Raw genomic sequence first — 16544 nt, forward strand, 5'->3', positions numbered from 1 at the left:
ACAGTATATAAGCACTGTACACTACTTACTAAACTTGTTTCTCATGGGCTTAGAGGTTAACAATTCTGATATCACCATACATGTATAGTGGAATATAACAATTAAGTAAATGGATGGCAAGTTGTGGAAGCCAAGTTTCTCACTGTGGGATTAGCAGATTACAGATAAATCAAGAGAATGATGAGACTATATCAAAGGGACATAGAAGTCAACTGAAAGTGCTTCCAATGGCCAAAGCTGGAACTACTTGAGCAAGAACAAAAAGTAGTACTGAATTATAACCCAAACAATAAAATAAATATCCAAGAGTTCATAGTGACTTAAACAAGTGATTGAATAAACAGATCTAGGTGAAGAGATACATCTCCACTACAGAAGAATTCCAAATAGTTTATAGAGATATCTGTCCTCCAAGGTGAAGCATAACCCCCCACAACTTAAGTGTGGGCTGCCATTAGTGACTTCCATCCAAAGAATATAATATGGAAGGACAGATAAAGAAGAAGTTTACAGTGGAGAAGTCTGGCAAACACTACTTCTGCCAGATGATCAAAGTTCACATCAACAGTGATGTCATTAATAGAATGTACACTTGACATAATGTGATGGGAAGAGCAATTTACTTCTGAGGACTCCCTCTTCCAAACCCATAACTGCAGTCTAGTCATGAGAAAAAACATCAGACTTATTCCAGTTGGGAGACAATCTACAAAATACCTGACCAGTAATCCTAAAAGCTGTTAAGGTCATAAGAAGCAAGGAAAGTCTGAGAAATTGTCGAAGCCAAGAGGGGTCTAAGGATGCAGGACTATTCAGTGAAATGCAATATCCTGAATGGGATCCTGGAATAGAGAAAAGGACAGTATGTTAAAACTAAGGAAATCCAAAAAAAAAAAAAAAAAGTATGAAATTTATTTAATAATAATGTCTTAATAATATGTTCATTAATTGTGGCAAATACACCACACAAATGTAAGATGTTAATAATAGGGGAATATGTGTGGGGTATATGGGAACTCTGTACTATCTTTGTGATCTTTTTCCTTTTTTTGTAAATCTAATACTGTTCTGAAATAAATTTTATTCTAATAAAAAAATCACTAGCTCCTTAGGAGATATAGTAACCTAGGTGCTTTCTGGGTAAAGTTTTTATTTTTATAATACTCAAAGTATTAAAAAAGCAAAGTATAGATATAATAACAATAAGATTAACTGTAGAAGTACCAATATTTCTGCAGGTCTTTGCACTTGAAGAAAGGCCTGTTAAGTCTAAAAAATACAAGAGGAGGGTGGGCAATGGTCACTCAGTGGCAGAGTTCTTGCCTGCTGTACTGGAGACCCAGGTTTGATTCCCGGTGCCTGCCCATGCAAAAAATATATATAAGAGAACTGTAGAGTGCAAAAAATAAAATAAAATGGAAGAGGACTGTAGAGTCAGAAACAGAAGTGGTTGGTGACAATCAAACTGTAATTGAGTGGACATTAATTTTATAGGAACTCATGCTGCTGGGTTTTTTTTTCAGTTGCAAAAATGTTACACAATGACATTTTCTAATGCCTAAATGTTCCTATTTAATTTGAGTCATTCAGTTTTTTCCAAGGGTAAATAAAAATGTCTTAAAGGAATGAAAAAAATTGTTATGGTGCTTAATATGCTGCAAGTCCTGTAGAGGGAAAGACATGTAAGATATAATGCTATGTGGTCATGGGTTAAAAATGCAAGAAATAAAACAAATGAAGTAAATTAATATAATCTCATTCATTCCCAGAAGAATCACATAAATATATTTAGTAGAGCAATTTTACTGATGTAGGGATATATGAATTTTTAAACATAACACATTTTATCTGTCACATTTTATCTGATTATAGGGGATTATAATCAAATTCGGTATATCAGATGTTTATGCTTGATCAACTAAGAAGAATTAATATAGGGGTCATGGAGGCCTTCAGAATTCAAGTCAAATTGACTTTCACCTGCTGGTTTATTGAATAAATCAAACCAAGCCAAGATATGCAGTGGCAACAAATGACCTCCAAGTGTCGGTGATTTACAAGAGCAAGTGTATTTCTCACTCACGCCACATGTTCGCTGGGGATCCCTTTTCCAAGGTAGCCCGACTCCAGGCTAAAGAAGCTGTTTCTTTCTAGGGCATTGCTGGTCTTGTGGTAAAGGGAAAAGAGGCATGACAAGCAATATGCTGACTCTTGACACTTTTGCTCAGAAGTGGCACACATCACTTCGTTCAAAAGTGAGCATATGCTATTTCAGTAGCCACAAATGTCATATGCCTAGTCCTGAGTTCAACAGAAAAGGGATACAGAAAGGACCTTATGAAGAGGAAAATAAATATTTGGCAAGCATTAATAGAATTCATGATACCTATTAACTTATCCAATCTTCATTATCTTGCGACCTTAGAAAAGTTACTTATTATCTCTAAGCCTCAGATTCCTTATTCATTAAATCTGAGCAATATTCAGTCATACAGTTAAGAATAAAATTAAAACAAATCTACAAAGACCAAAAATTTGATAGCTACTCAATAAAAAGCAGCTCTTATTATAAATGTCAAATGAATTTAGAGATACTTTTACAGCAACGAGAACCTATGGTTCAACTAAGTCTTAAGCAATAATAATAAAGCATTAAAGAAACTAATATAAAAGGGTTTAACCTTGTATTTTTTTACTCTTTTATCATCAAATGATTTAATACCAATTAAATATTGTTTTGATATCTTTTTCCAGAATAATTTTACTTTGGCTGCCCCCCAAAATTTTGCTGCAATTTTGAGCTGCTTATATGGTATCTTTAATGAAAGAGACATTTAATCTTTCTGGGATTGGATGTACAGAACTAAACAAATCATAACAAGGCCTACATAATTGAAAACAGGCATATTGCCCTAGTGAAGGGCTTACCCCTGCTATGGTGTCTGTTGGCATCGCTTCTGAAATGGGTCTGCTCCAGCCAGAGCCTTTATGCTGAGTATGGCAAGAGAACCAAGAGTCCCACAAAGTAGAAGCCAGATTGGTTTACTGGTAAGCCAAAAAACTGTGCTTTTTCTATGGTTGGAATTTAGCCCAAGGCAGAATTCAAGCAAAAACCAATATTGGCTAAAGTGCTTAGAAAATATGAATTCTTGAGCACCTCGGAGATCCTGAATTGCAAATGGCTGCTGACAGAATATCTGTGCAGTTCTGCTTCCTTGAGCACAGTAATAAGGGAGCACAAAACAATGAGATTCTACTGAGCAGCACTGTCCTTATCTTTCTTCCTCTGGAAAATGTGAACATTTGGTTCCCATAACTCAAAATTCTGCTCGTAGTCCCCTTTTTGCAAGAACAGATTCATTCTTTCACTGATAAATCTCCCTTATCATTCTTATAGTTTTATCAACTTCTACTTGGATATCATAGAACCCTTACATTTATGGTTAGTTGATGTAATTTCTGATGAGGTCTTAAATTGCTTACTAATCACAACAAAAAAATGTGCTTTTTTTTTTTTTTGGTTTTGCCTTCAGTGGCTAGCACAGAGCTGCTATAAATAGGTTATTAATAATTACGTTTCATTTATGGACTTTCATCTGATTCTCAGTTCAATCTGTATCTGCCTGCTAATCACTTTTTCTTGATATTATATCTACAAAACTGCTTTTCTTCAAAAATACATTCTGAATGTTGATCTAGAGATACCTAGAGATATAGTTAATCAATTTTAATTGAAGGAACACAAGTTTTACAAAACTCTATCAGTCACCGTGGGACTTCATTAATAAGGCATTTTTTTTTTTTTTAACATGGGCAGGCATCAGGAATCGAACCCAGGTCCTCTGGCATGGCAGGCAAGCATTCTTGCCTGCTGAGCCACCATGGGCTGCACAATAAGGCACATTTTAAATTTGCATTTGTCATACATGATTCTCCATGCTTGAGGTATTCCAGGGTCGAAACTACTGAGCTGCTTTCCCTGCATGAAATCAAAGTTTAACATAGAAAATTTTAGCAAAAATGTGACAGATTAGGTAAAAAAAGAAACTTTTTTTGAAGCTCTGGAGAAAACAACCCCAAACTGGGTTTCAGATCATTGACATAAAAGAGGCTGCTGGATGTAGAAAGTTTGAACTTCAATAGAAATGAGTGTCCCCCACCTGGAGGCAAGATAAACAGACAAATAGCCGAAAAGACAATAGCTGTTTCTGTGTGGGTGAGCCCAGTGGAAGAAAGCATGGCCTAGGGGGACTAGGGAAACATCAACTATCAGAGCCTGCATTTTAGAAAGTGGGGCATTAGGAGGTGAGAGCCAGACCGACAACAGAGAAGTTCTGCTCAGTGCTTTATGTGTATGCTAAAGTGTTTAAGATGTATTACAGGTCAAGTTGCCCAGGAAATAGACGGCCCTCCAGAGATGTTCTGAATTGAGAGGAATGTGCGCCCCTATCTCCCATGGATTAGCTGTCAGACAGGCTGCATCTGGTCAGTCACAGTCCCTTTGAGTGAGGCAACTCCCTGTGGCTAAAAGCAATTCCTGGGGAAGAATTAAGCTCTGAGATAAGTGAAAGCTATTCTGGTATCTGGAAACATGAGTTCTTTAATCCTTAAATGGGGATCTGATCTAATCCAATAAATTTATCCTACCTGAGAGCAGTTCATCCAGGATTATGGTTGGTCTTTTTTTCCTGAGGAATCACATGGGAGAAAGACTTAGTGGAAAAAACATGAACTCCCACCACTGCATCTGGTATTTGGGAAACAAATGATACACATCACCTTCTACTACCACGCGTTCTAAATTTGTGTCACAGCTGGTACCTCTTACAGACTAAATGTTCACTCACTCTGTCTGGGTGAGCAAGATCCTTATCATCGAAGGGACTGAGCCTCCAGCGCCTCAAATCCTTTTTAGGACATGGCTAACACCTTTGCTTTTTATCATTACAATTGAGTAGGGGAATCACCAGATAATGTTCCAGTAGGTGGCCTAGATCCATTATCAGGGAATGCCCCAGTGAATCGCTAGTGGATCCACACTTGGAAAATGCGAAATGTATTCTTGCGGGCTCCCATTTTGTAACAGCAGCTCCTTCTCTGCCTGATGATCAAGGTCATTTATCCCTGCCAGGAGAGTGACTCCTTTCCTTGTCTGACAATCTCTTGGTACAAGGAACCTCACGTAACTGACAGCATCAATAGCCTGAAGTTTAATTGAATTTTTGTTTTGTTCCTGGTGGAACCACTTCCTCACCAGAAACCAGGAACTTCTGATGCCAGAGATCAAATAATTACATGACTGCATGCACAAATTTCCCAAGTTGGTCATTGGAAGTAATTATAAGCAGTACCACACCTACCCATCTTGTGGTTACAGAACCGTACATTCTGCCTGTCAGGATACATCACTGAAAATGCTCACTGATTGAAGATACATACTGCATCCTGGAGGATGGCAATGTTCACAGGGTATTATCTTCCAACTGACACTGTCAAAAGGTCATTCCATCATGCTATCAGGGATTGTTCACTATGTAACAGGACCAGTGGACCCCATAAATACATGTCAACTGCTGTACTTTCTGTACCAACTGTAAAGTTGGTCTGTTAGTTTGATGTGAAGTTATTCATGAATTTCATGTCAATAGGAAAGGCAAAACCATACTCAGAATTTGTATCAATTTTGGTCAAGGTGAATTGCCACTCCTTCCAGGGTAGAAGGGATCCAGTATAATCGATTTGCACTCAAATTGCTAGTTGGTCTCCTTAGAGAATAGTGCTCATTTTTTGACTTAGTACTATTGTCTGTTGCTGGCATTTGGCAATGGCAAAAGTTAAATCAGCCTTAGTGAGTGGAAGCCTAGACTACTGGGTCCCTACATAGTTTTCATCCCTGCCACCATGGCTACTCCATGTTTGTGTTCATTGTGCTGATGGTGGAGGCTGCATAATATCAAATGATCAAGTCAATCTATCTGCTTGGTTGTGCATTGCCTTTTCCACGTGGATGTCCTCTGGTGGTTGTTAATATGTGATCCAAATTCTTCACATTTCATGTTCAATCCCATTGTGCCATCCATATGCTTCAAACCTGACCTTCTTATCCCTAATCTTCCAGTCATTCTCCAGGTCCCTAACCAACCAATCAACCAACCAACCAATTCACTCACCACTGCCCATGAGACTGTATATATTATTACTAGTGGTCACATCCTTTCCTCATAAACTGAATGACTAGGCACATCATTAAAGCTCTGCCCACTTGGAGGAAATTACCATGATTTACTTAAGCCTTTATTAATCTTCTTTAAAAAATACAGTACATCCAGCACAGCAGCTGCAATTGAATTGATGCTGCAAACTTGAAGATTTTCTTCTTTTCCAGAAAATTGCTCTTAAGGTCTTCCAAATAACAGGTCAAGGACAAATCACATGCTCAAGGGTAATCTTTTTTACTTATAGTCAGCTGATGGTAGATGTAACCACATCTACAAAATAACTTCACATCAAAACCTAGATTAGTATTTGATTAAATAACTGATAACTATAGCCTAACCAGTTAGCACATAAAGCTAACCATCATACTAGTAACAGGTATGTTTGTTCTGATTATACATATCTGTACCATAGATATGCTCATTAACACAACTGTCCCAATGAACTTTGGCCAAGAATTCATTTATAACCAGGCACCCTAACAGAGAGTCGATGATAATGCCCTGTATCCAGTTGTCCACAAAACACTTAGTTATTTTCTTTCCTCAGTGTATAATTACACAAGTAATTGGCTATTGATCCTTTGAGGGGAAGAGTGAGGGCATCATTACCATATATAATGGTATAATATTCCAGTGTCTTTATTCCTGAGGATATTCAAAAGGATTCCTTTGGTCAATGGGTTCTGGCTCTGAACGTGGGCTCAATTATGAAAACTGTACAGGGATTATCAAATTGATGGGGGGACAGCTAACTTCAGTCTCCCAATTATCTATAGATATTAATACTCTTGTTGGAGGATGATAGATTATATATATATATATATATATATATGACTCAATATATATATATATATATATATATATGACTCAATATATATATATATATTGAGCAGTGCTCCTATTGTCTGACCATCTATATTGCCCTGAGGGATGACATGTCCCCATGGTTCTTTACAAATCAGCACCTCTGCCTCTCAGACCAGCCATTTTGCTCATTATCATGATTGCAATACTTTGTTTCTGATGACTAAGTGCCTCCAATTGACCATTTTTAGGGTATGATCTCTTTCTTCCCTTAGCAGGCTCAGAACTTGCTTTGCCAGGTTTTGTTATGACTTTCCTCTGGTGATTGGTCTTCTGGCCCAGGGGAAAGGTGTTTGTAGATCCATCCTGAGATCTACACACATATTACCTGGCATGGTTAAAACCTCTATAGTTTCTAAAAGCAAATGAAGAGTACAAGCCTTAAACTGGGAGGACTAGGCTTTTTCTGTAGGCTAGGAGGGTTCAAGGTAATCTAAGTATTCGAGTTTTTTATGCATTGCTCCACATGCCCCATTCCATGTTTCAGATAGCCATTTCTCAATCAGAGCACAGAGCTTGGCATAACAGACCCATAGATTTTAGAATGTGACATTCTCTATCTTTTAAATCCTAAGACTTTTCCTCAGTTTTTTCTGTCCTCAAGGTGCAGGAGATAAAAATCTCTTTACATTATTCCAATGATGCACTCTGGCTTTCAAATTTAACCTTTAGACAGCCACTGTTTTTTTCTTTTTTCCTTATGCATCCATATACCAAAGCAACAGATATCCATTTCCATAGTCTTTATAACAACTACTTTCCCCAAGACCTTAATTGCTTTGGCCAGTGTATTAGTTTCCACAGGCAATCCCACCCATTTCATCACTTTAATCAGTTGCACTGCTATTGTATTTCAGCTGCTATCACTACTCCACCTGTCAGCAGTGATAGGTCTTGACTACCAGTCTACCATAAGTGATCTTGCTTCAAACCCCCATTTTAGAGTAGGACCACTCCCCATATTAACTGTCACAGATCAGAATCCCTGAGAAATAGGCTCTGCGTTGGTTATACCTGTACAAGAATACTTGAAGTGGGATTGGGTGGATGAAGAAGTTGCAATGCAATGCAATTGCAACAGAGACTTAGTATGATCCCATAGGGAGTGCTATAGCTAGAATTCCATTTCAGAAGTGTCCTAAATTAGGGAGAATTTATACTCCTTATTTAAATCCACCATTGAATGTAGGCTGTCCTGAAGATGGGGTATGATCTTGTGTGAGGTGCCTCTCTCTGGCGGAAGGCAAGTCCTGGGAGGGTCTCAGCTGTTACCCATCAGCGCGTAATGCTTCCAACATTTGGGAGAGTGAATGCCTTAAGCTTTATGACAGATCTGAGAGACAGAAACATATCGCACAGCATCAAACACAGTATGTTAATAAACATCGTTATGCTTGATTTGTATAACAAATTAATCACAGAGTAATAAACATTGAATGATTTACCATTGTAATATCATAACATTTTCCTGCTAGATTTCATAAATTTCTCTAACTGTAGTAGGCAGAATCTTTTGTTTGTTTTTGCATGGGCAGGCACTGGGAACCGAACCCCAGTCTCTGACATGGCAGACAAGAACTCTGCCTGCTGAGCCACGTGGATAGGGTAGTGACGATGATTCTATTATCACTGCCGTGATTATGTTGACTTTGAGTTCATCAAAGGGCCAGTTATTTTGGAGGAGCCTGGCATAATCAGGTGAACTCAATAAAAGAAGATGAAGCATCTGAAATATGCTCTCCTGAGCTCTAAAGACTATAAACTGCCTGTGAACGGGAGGCTGCTAGGAACTCAGAGAAACCTCGGGAGGACAGCTAGCAAGAAAATGAGAACCTCAGTCCTATCACCACAAAGAAATAAACTCTGCCAACCATCTGTATTGGTTGAAATAGGATCCTGAGTCTCATATAAGATAGCAGTCCCAGCCACCAAAATAATTTCAGACTTGTGTAACACTTGTCAGAGAACCCAGCTAAGCCATGCTTGGACTTCTGACCTTCAGAAACTGTGAGATAATAAATGAATATTGCCATTAAGTTTATGGTTATTTGTTACGAAGCAATTGATCTCTAATCACTAGCATTCACGTTATCTACTTAGTTTTACCTTATCCATGATAGTTATCAAGATAACCCAAGATAAAAACAGCGTCTCAGCATTTCTATCGTCTTTCTTTTCCCCCAAAGTATGTGTCCTCATTCCAGCTCTGAGCCTTTCCCATAGTGTGTTCTATGCGTGGAAGTCTTCCTCTATTTACTCCATTTATCTAACCATCACACATTCTTTAAGACCCATGATCCACATCTTTCTTACAGCATTTAATCCATCTTTTCTCTCAGCTCTTATAGCGCATATAGCCCCTAATGAATTATATGACAAAAGGTATCTGAGTATCCAAACAGAACCCAATCTTCCTTAGGACATACTTCAGAAAACTTTACACTGAATTGGAGAGAGGCATATTCTGTGCCCTCCTTTCCCCCAATTTCCTAGTTCAGCTTTGGTATATCAAGGGTGGCTTGGCTACTGAAACAAATTCATATACCCTGTAGAATGCTGTTCAAATGGACAGTTGGATTTAATGAGCCGCAGGAACCTTTATAGATTGTTTAAGTGCTTTATGCAGGCAACAAAAATGAAGTACAAAGAGTTAGGAACACAACATCTCCCAGCTAAGATAAAAATTGTTTAGTAATCTTTAATTATTATTATTATTATTATTATTTTACTTTTTGCAAAAAAAACCCAAGTACTGGTGCACAGAAAATTGTTCTGAGAATAAATTGGAGATATTTTGGCATATTTCTGGATAGCAGAAAGAAGTTGTATTCCTGATGTTCAAAGTGATGTAAGATAAACGTAAATCCTTGGATAAAAGAACAGGAAAACAGAGAGCATGAAAATTCACAGAACAGGATCTAGTTCGAGTAACTGATAAACATGTTTGAAGAAATTAGTGTCTGGGTGTATTCTAGTAACTTTGAGTGCCGATGAAGAATCAGAGCTATAGAGGGCCAATATGAAGAAAGTGGGGGTGGCTTATGAGGCATTAATTGATTCATGGTAAAGAAACATCAAATCAACCTTAAGCGTACCCTACGAAGCTTTAGGCAATCTCAGCAGCTTGAAAAGATTGACATACTTCGGTCTGAACATTGTGATGTTTAAACAGGGTCTATGATATCTTACCCAAAAGCATTCATTTCAAAATCCAAATTTTGAACTAGGGACAAATTTGAGGAGTATTAAAAGCACCTTTCCCTGTATATATGTATATGAAAGATGGGAATTTAGCATCATCTTAGAATAGTTTTATGTTGTGTTTGTGTTTTCATTTGTGACTGAAGCGGAGTCACAAAACACTGAGTTAATGATTGAGCTACAATTATCATGATATTTATGATATAAAAATGTTAGTTAATGACCATTTTCCTTATTTTTCTAAGGGCTGGATATATGTGTCCAAGTCTGTGAACCACAATGACCTGACAGCTAATACGTAGCCTCAATAGTCCCTAAGGTTTTTGTTTTTTTTTTTTACATGGGCAGGCACTGGGAATGGAACCCAGGTATCCGGCGCGGCAGGCGAGAACTCTGCCTGCTGAGCCACTGTGGCCTGCCTATACCTAGGCTTTTGAAATCCAATTTGGATATCTTGTAAAATGTAGGTCTTGAAGACTAGAGGTTACTTTAAATGTCTTTATGTTTTCCCAGAACACAGAAGAAAGTCTGTTGGAAAAGCTGTTCACATATGCTCATTATGCCCACGGTTCAATTTTATTTAGACTCCTTTAGCAGACCTCCCCAATCTTCCCTACAGTGCTTCAGAATTACTTCCATATTTTACCTTTTGAATTAAACTTCCGAATTCTAAGAAATTTTTTATCCAGATAAGTTTAGTAAATTTTTGTCACGTTAAATTTGAATTCCACATAAACATGACTTGAGGGGCCTTGACCACAGCCCACTGATTTTCTACTATGGTAATTCCTTCCTCTCTCCAGAGTTCATGTTTTTATACGATTTTATTAAGATGTATTCACACACCATGTAATCCATCCAAAATGTGTGATCACTGACTCACCGTATCATCACACAGTTGTGCATTCATCGCCACAATCAATTTTAGAACATTTTTGTTACTCAAAAAAAAAAAGAAAAAAGAAAAACCAAAACATCCCATACCCCTTATCCTCACCCCATTATTTTCTTTCTTTGTTTTATTTATACACCATACAACCCATCCACAATGTATAATCCGTGGGTCTTGGTATAGTCACATACTTCTGCATTCCCCACAACAGTTAATATGAGAACATTCTCATTTCTTCCACAGAAAAAAAGCCAATGCCTCTTATGATCCCCTATTATTGACATTTGGTTTTGTTATAGTGCCTTTATTACAATGCATGCAAGAATAGTACAATTGTACTGTTAACTATAGGCCTTAGTTTACATTAGTTATATTTTTTCCATATACCACTCTGTTATTAACACTTTGTAATAGTGACATATGTTTGATCTAGTTTATGTAAGAGTTTTCTTATATTTATACAATTAACAACCATCCTTGTCTACTCTAGGTTTCAATGAGTTATACAGTCCTCAATTTTTATCTTCTAGCTTTCCATCTGGTGATGTATACAACTCCAGCCTCCTTATCTCAACCAGACTCATACTCAGCTTCATTACTTATACTTCCAGTATTACGATACCATCGCAAAGTATCGTGCTATCCATCTGAACTTTTACAATCAACCTTACTGAACATTCTGTAGTTCTTAAGCATCGATTGCCCAATCTCTGTCCTCTTTCTATCTCCTGCTAATCTATGCTTTTGATTTTAACTCTCAGAGTTTGCTCATTATGATTAGCTCATTTTAGTGAGACCATACAATATTTGTCCTTTGTTTCTGGCTTATTTCACTCAGCATGATGTCTCGAGGTTCATTCGTTACATGCCTCACAACACATTCCGTTCTCAGCTGCTCAATATTCCATTGTATGTATACACCAAGGTTTGCCCTTCCAGAGTTCACTTTTAAAAGTAAAACAATTCTATTCTAAAAATAAAAATACAAGTCTCAAACTGTAATTTGAGTGGATCTATATGATCACTCTTCCAGGGAAAGAAATAATATTTAAGAAAGTAGAAGGAAGAAGAGATTGGGGGAAGAAAAAAATGACAGGTATCAGGAGAGACAGGGAATTTTTTGACAGAGACAAACTTGTCTCCTGTAATTTTGCAAATGTTGAACAGCTGATTTATTTCTTTTGTGGTATTCAGGCTTATCATTTTAAACTGGTTAAGTGAAGGACACCTAAAAATATTCAATCCAGAGATCAGTGTCACACGAATACATTAAATAAGATAAACAGAAATATTTTTGCTTCATCATTTTTTTTGCATTTTATGCCAAATAACTATGGAAGAATAGAGACATTCTCAATGGAAACTTGTAGACATTTCCAATTTTCATTTGGGTAGAAATTATTCCAGAAAAAATATATGTAGGCTATCTGTATAGTTTAATAAAGCAAGCAAATAAACAATTCCCAAACCAGCCACGTTTACCTGGTGTCATGGTCAGGTTCATGTGTCAACTTGGCCAGATTGTGGTACCTGTTTGTCTGGTTGGGCAAGTGCTGGCCTGTCTGTTGCAATGAGGACATTTCATAGAATTAGATCATGATCACGTCAGCTGCATCCACAGCTGATTCCATTTGTAATCAGCCAAATGGGCATGTCTTCTGCAATGAGTGATGCTTCATCTAATCACTGGAAGCCTTTTAAGGAAGATTCAGAAGAGACAGGCTCTCTTCCTGCTTTGGTTGGCGAGCCTCTCCTGTGAAGTTCGTCCAGACCCTCCATCGGAGTCATGGGCTTCACAGCCTGCCCTGTGGATTTTGGACTCTGCGTTCCTACGGTCACGTGAGGCACTTTTATAAATTTTATATTTGTGAGTGTTCCCTGTTGATTCTATTTCTCTAGAGAACCCTAACTGATACATTTTGGCACCAGAGAGTGGGGTGCTGCTGCTGTGGTTTGCAAATACCAAACATGTTGGAATGGCTTTTTAAATAGATAAGGGCAAGATTCTGGAAGAGGTGTGAGAAGCTTGATAGAGAAGGCCTAGAATGCTTTGAAGAGAGTGTTGGCAGAAATGTGGACTTTAAAGACACTTCTGATAAAGCCTTAGACAGAAATGAGGCATGTGTTATTATAGACTGGAAGGAAGACGAGCCTTGTTTTAAAATGACAGGTAATCTGGCAAAATTGACTAGTGACTTTGGCTGGAAGGCAGATTTTAAAAGCCGTGAACTTGGATATTTAGCAGAAGAGATCTCCAAATTAATGTGGAAAGTGCAGCCTGGTTTCTCCTCACAGTTTATAGTGAAATGCGACAGGAGAGAGATAAGCTAAAAACTGAACTCTTGAGTACAAAGAAACCAGAAATTGATGTCCTGGAAAATTCTGGGCTTCCAGGAAGGGAGACCCCAGAGAATAGTGCTCCATGTGGGGATTAGACCAGATGTGGAACCAGTCAGCCATCTCAGAGAAAGCCAGGATTGAACATAGAGTTATCCAGGAAGGATTTGTGGAAACTCCTTATGTCTGATGGGCATGATCTGAGGCTACTGCATAGAAAGCCAACGAGAGTGCTGTGGGACCTGTATGAACAGAGTCGCTGCCAGTCTGGACTGAGGGGTTCAGAGAAGGGACACATTGGAGGAAAAATAACTTCAGAGGCAGAACCATGGAGGCTGAGGTCTGAAGTCAGGAAGCCTCGGGCCAGGAGAGTGGACCCACCCAAGCCCTTGGAGAGGGTGAGTTTGCCCCAAAGGCAGAGAATGGGCCTTCCACCTTGTTGCAGTGGAAGAGTCATGCCGCCTCAGGTCTTGGAGAGGGTGAAGCACATTCCTTGGGGTTTGGGGAGAGCCTGGCTGCCACCACATGGAGGGGTTGAGCATGTGCTCTGGAGATGGCAGAGAGCCCGGGTGCAGCCCCGATGCTTATAGAGGGTGGAGCCTAGAAAAAGGTGGTCTCCTCAATGTCCCCCAAGGTTCCACTGAAGAGAGGCAGGCCTCTGCTTAGGCCCTTGGAAAGGTGGGACTGCCACTTTCTAAAGCCCTGAGGATAAATGATTATCAGACTTTGAAATCTAATGGACTTTGCCCTGTGGGTTTTCGAAACTGTATGGGTCCAGTGACCCCTGTGTTCTTTCCTCCCTATAGAAATGTGTATATGTATCCCACGACTGGTCCTCCTTTGTATGTTGGCAGTAAATAACTTATGAGTTTTCAAAGGCCCAGAGCTAGAGAACTTTGCCTTAGAACAGACCAAGCCTATAACTAATTTTGATAGGAGTTTGTACTGTTTCTAACTTTGTATTTCATTTGCATTGCTACTGAAATGGTTAAAGGATTTCTGATATTGTTATGAAATTAATGTATTTTGTATATGGGAAAAACATGTCTTTTTTAGGGGCCAGAGGGTAGAATGTACTGGTTTGAAAGGAAGTATGCCCCCTAGAAAAGCCATGTTTTGATCAAAATCCCATTTCATAAAGGTGGAGTAGTCCCTATTCAATACTGTAAGTTTGAAACTGTAATCAGATCATCTTCCTGGATGATGTGATTTAGTCAAGAGTGGCTGTTAAACTGGCTTAGGTGACGACATGTCTCCACCCATTTGGGTGGGTCTTGATTGGTTTATTGGAGTCCTATAAAAAAGGAAACATTTTGGAGAATGGGAGATTCAGAGAGAGCAGAGAATGCTGCAGCACGACGAAGCAGAGAGTCCACCAGTCAGCGACCTTTGGAGATGAAGAAGGAAAATGCCTCCTGGGGAGCTTCATAAAACTGGAAGCCAGGAGAAGCTAGCAGATGATGCCGTGTTCACCATGTGCCCTTCCAGCTGAGAGAGAAGCCCTGACTGTGTTCACCATGCCTTCTCACTTGAGAAAAACCCTGAACTCCATCAACCTTCCTGAACCAAGGTATCTTTCCTTGGATGGATGCCTTTGATTGGACATTTCTATAGACTTGTTTCATTGAGACATTTTCTCGGCCTTAGAACTGTAAACTGATAACTTATTAAATTCCCCTTTATAAAAGTCATTCCATTTCTGGTATATTGCATTCTGGCAGCTGGCAAACTAGAACAACTAGGAAAGTAAATTGGTGGTGAATAATTTAAAATTTCCCTCAGTTCTTTTCTGGACTTGGAGAAAGGAGATAGGCATCTCGTTCCAAATCCAATGTTAGCTGTGAGAGTTTGGGAAAGTTATGTAACCTCTCTGTGCCTGCTTTATCTTTAAAAGAAAGATATTAGATCTCTGCTTACTAGATTGAGAAATTGATGATGAATAAGTAGAATAATGTTTCCATTTATGCTACAGTATTAAAAAGAATAAAGAAATATCAAATATGAGCTATTATCCTTAATTATTTTAATTATAAAGGAATCAAGAAGCCCTAAATGTGATGTTTCACCAATACATATGGACCTGATCTCAATGAACACGATTTTTTAGAAGAAACTAAAAATTTTAATACATTTTTTAAAATATAAAAAATAATATAATTGTCCTTCATTGTAAGTAGAAGAAGAGTGATTTTTTTTTTGGTTGGAAAAGTTAGTGCTTTATCTCAAAACATAGGTTCTACGTATTTATCTGAAAGAACTAGAGATTACACAATTTTCTTCCAACAGAATTTACACTTTTAATCACTACCTATACATGCTTGCCTGATGTGAAACCTGAGATTCTCAGATCAAAAGATAAGACTTGGGGAGGTTAGAGAGATGAAAAAAAAATCTCTCAACTGACTTGTTCCTTCTAATATAATTCAAAATAGCTGAGTTTTCTTACTCTGCTAATATCTCATTGGCTTTATGGATGTCTGGCTCTTCATATGTATTTAGTCTCAATTTGATGATAATGCTTTACAAAGAAAAATACCACTTTGTAACAGAATGATTTATTTTTCCTTCTCTTTTTCTTGCGTGACCTGACCACAGACTGAACCCATCACTGAAATTGTGCTGTTTCTATTTGATTTTATTCCCTGATGTGAAATGATATCATGTTTCCGTTGTTTCTGGATAAACTCAGGCACAAGCTAAACCTCAACATGTCTTGTGGCTTTGATCTAAGCCTCCATGTATGGCTTATAAGCCTCAGACAGTGCCATTGTAAAATAACTGCAAACTCTCTATTTCGTATACAACTATTAGGTTTTACTGTAGTGAATATAGTGAGTTTCAAACCTTGATTCGGTCTCTGCTTTTCCAGATGCCTGGCATAAAAGGGACATACCCTGTCTTATCACATAAATAAAAAGTCTTTCATTAAAAAATAGCATTTTCTCCTTGTAACCGCTAATTTAACATGTTCATTCCTGAAAATATCCTTGTGTACATGTATTTTCAAAGGATTTTTCTAGTCCTTTCCTGAA

Source organism: Tamandua tetradactyla, chromosome 3, assembly GCF_023851605.1.
Source record: "Tamandua tetradactyla isolate mTamTet1 chromosome 3, mTamTet1.pri, whole genome shotgun sequence".
In the NCBI taxonomy this organism is placed as follows: Eukaryota; Metazoa; Chordata; class Mammalia; order Pilosa; family Myrmecophagidae; genus Tamandua; species Tamandua tetradactyla.